Source organism: Myotis brandtii, unplaced genomic scaffold (assembly GCF_000412655.1).
Source record: "Myotis brandtii unplaced genomic scaffold, ASM41265v1 scaffold546, whole genome shotgun sequence".
Taxonomy (NCBI): Eukaryota; Metazoa; Chordata; class Mammalia; order Chiroptera; family Vespertilionidae; genus Myotis; species Myotis brandtii.
The window spans coordinates 1,913,114-1,916,338 of NW_005370016.1; the positions used below are offsets into that span (position 1 = coordinate 1,913,114).

The 3,225-nt window shown below is 43.5% G+C and overlaps 1 pseudogene; it reads left to right on the forward strand.

Annotated features, from left to right (window-relative positions):
- Nucleotides 1-613: 613 nt before the first annotated feature.
- Nucleotides 614-1,143, forward strand: LOC102242797 (annotated as a pseudogene).
- The last annotated feature ends 2,082 nt before the right edge of the window (nt 1,144-3,225 follow it).

Here is a 3,225-nt window from a genome sequence, read left to right on the forward strand (position 1 = left end):
AATCTAGATAGATAATAAAAGTGGTGCAAACTAAGATGTTCATGGTAGCAATAGTGTGGAATGTTCCATTTCTAAGCATATTTGAAAGTAGAGACAATAGCAGTTTCTGAGCAACTGGCTGTGGGATGAGACAACATGGCTTTTGCTTAATCACTTAGAAAGATCTACTTACCATTTACTAGTATTATCATAATAAAGATAGGAGGATATGGTGGGAGGGCAAGTGTGAGAAGACTATGAGACTTCTAAATGGAAAAATGAATTGGTAGTCACAGTGTTTTGTACGGAGTTCAGAAGAGAACTCTGAATTAGGGCTGTATTTCTGAAAATTGTCAGCAGGGAAATGGGTTTTACTAGTAAGTTACTGGGACTGAATGAGATTACCAAGGAAGTGAATAAAGACAGAGAAAAAAAGGGGGAACAAGGACTAATGACTAAAACCCCTTCAAACTGGCAAGAAGAGAGAATGAAGAAGGATAGCAAGAAGGATACTGGGAAGAAGTAGCCAGTAAGGTAAGAGGAAATTAGGAGAATGATCTGGAAGCAAAGTCAAGAGCATATCAAGATAGGCCAAGTTGTTCTTTACGGACCTGGTGAAATGGGAGGCACCATCATGAGAGTGGACATCTGCCACAACAAAGGCAGAAAGGTTCAGCATGAGGAGCACGATAGCCAGGACATCTACCCCAGCTGTTGATTGAGCTGGACAGGTTTCTGGCTGGATGAACCAACTCCTCCTTCGAACAAGTGATGCCAAAGAGGTTGTTCATGAGCACACCAACCGGTGCCTCTGTCCCTTTCCAAGATGATCTGGAAGCTGAAGCTTCCTGGCTAGGAGGACAAAATGTCTGTGGTTGTAGGGCCTATAACTGGTAATGTGCATATGCAGAAAGTGCCCAAACTGGAGGTGTGTATATTTTATGAGCAGCCCACCTAGAGCCACATCCCCAAGGTCGAGGGTAAGTTCCTTACCTTCAACCAGCTGGCCTTACACCCCTAAGGGCTGTGGCTTGGTCCTGCTCTCTGATTCTGCAAGGACCAAGGGATGGACAGGAATTTGGCAAGGCCCAGGGAACCCCTGGCAGCCACACCAAACCCTATGTGTGCTCCAAGGGTGGGGAGTTCCAGTATACCAGAGGCTAATGGGCCATCACAGCTGCAAAAACTGATATAAGAAATATAGTTAATAATATTGTAATAACTATATGGTGCCAGTTGGGGAAACACTTTGTAAGGTATATGATTGTCTAACCTATTCTGTACACCTGAAACTAATCCTTTATAATAAAGAGGTAATATGCAAATTATCCCTCATTCTCTCATAGTATGGTTGCCTATAACTAGGCCGGCAGGGGGGTTAGTGAGGGATGACCAAACGACTGAACAAGCAGGCTGTGTGGGGTGACCAGGCTGGCAGGGGGGTTAGTGAGGGATGACCAAATGACTAAATAAGCAGGCTGCGTGGGGTGACCAAGCCAGTGGGGGGGCCATGGGGGTGACCAGGCTGGCAGGGGGGGCAGTTAAGGGTGACCAGGCCAGCAGAAGGGGTAGTTGGGGGCAACCTGACCAGAAGCGGGGGGCAGTTAGGGGCGATCAGATTGGCACACAGAGGCTGTGTGGGGTGTTCAGGCCAACAGGGGGAGCAGGTAGGGGTGACCAGGCAGACAGGCAGGTGAGCAATTAGGAACCAGTGGTCCAAGATTGTGAGAGGGATCCCAGATTGGAGAGGGTGCAGGCTGGGCTGAGGGGACCCCCTGCTATGCACAAATTTCATGCACCGGGCCTCTAGTACAAAATAATATTGAATGTAAACTGTAAAAAAATGTGATAAAAAGTACTATTCCTATATAAAATAAAATGAGTTATAACAAAAAGGTGTATTTCTAAGTCTAAAATAAAATAAAAATTCTAAACCCAGATCATGCCTTGTTATTAAGACTTTTGATGCTGACAGAATAAAAAAGATAGGCCATGTCAGATGAGAACTGAGAATTCAGTTTGTCATTGACTGTGATAAAGGCAATCTTGAGTGTAGTGCAGGGATGACAGGCTGAATGCAGTAAGTTCAAGAGAAAATGAGACAAGGGAAACAGCAGTAGTCAGAGAATTAAACATTGAACTGTTTGTTGTAAAAGTAGAGCAGGGAAATGAAGTCTTGTTAAGGGGATATGGAGCCATGAAGTTTGTATTTTTATTTTATTTTTTAAAGATGAGAAAGAGTAGAATGTGAGGCATATGAAGAAGATTGACCTTAGATCCGTGGTCAGCAAACAGCGGCTCGCGAGCCACATGCGGCTCTTTGGCCCCTTGAGTGTGGCTCTTCCACAAAATCCCACGTGCGGGCGCGCACGTACAGTGCGATTGAAACTTCGTGGCCCATGCGCAGAAGTCAGTATTTTGTGGAAGAGCCACACTCAAGGGGCCAAAGAGCCGCATGTGGCTCGCGAGCCGTGGGTTGCCGAGCTGCAGTTTGCCGACCACTGCCTTAGATCATAAGCCAGCCATAGTAACAGAAGGTAAAAACCACAGGACAGGTAGAGTGGAAATCCCTTCCTGATGCTCCTTTTTTTCTCCATCAAATAGCAAACAAGGTTATCAGCTGGGAATGAAGATGGGAGATGGAGTTCAAGGTCTGAAGAGAAAAGGACAAAGTTTTCTGTGCACATGTTGACTGGATTTAGGGAAATGCATTTTGATTTCTTGGCACCACTAATGAGCACACTTGAGGTTAATGATTATGAACTTAAAGTGAGACCAGTCACCATGGTTGGCTATTTCTCTGTAGCCATGTTCAGCTATGGGGCAGGTGTGGAATAAGCATGGAGTTGTATTTAAATAGAGATGAGGTTTTGATAAGTGGATATGATATGGAATGAGAAAAGCAGGGAGTTAAAGGATGATGATCATTTCCCATGTAGAAAAGTAATTCATTTAGTGATTATTTATTCTAATAGTATTATTCTTTAAATAATATTAGTGATTAAAATGCAAGCTTGTAAAGGTATATAAGGTAGAATAAACAAACTCACATTAAAACCCACTTCGATCCCATGTCCCAGAGGTGGCTACTATAAATAGTTTTGTGTCTATCTTTCTAGACATTTTCTATGAATACATGAATAGATAGTTTTTTTAAACCAAATATTGCTTCACCGCATTAATATAGTCCTGGTAGTTAGCTTTTCTCATTCAACAATATATCACAGGCACACTTCCACCCTGGTT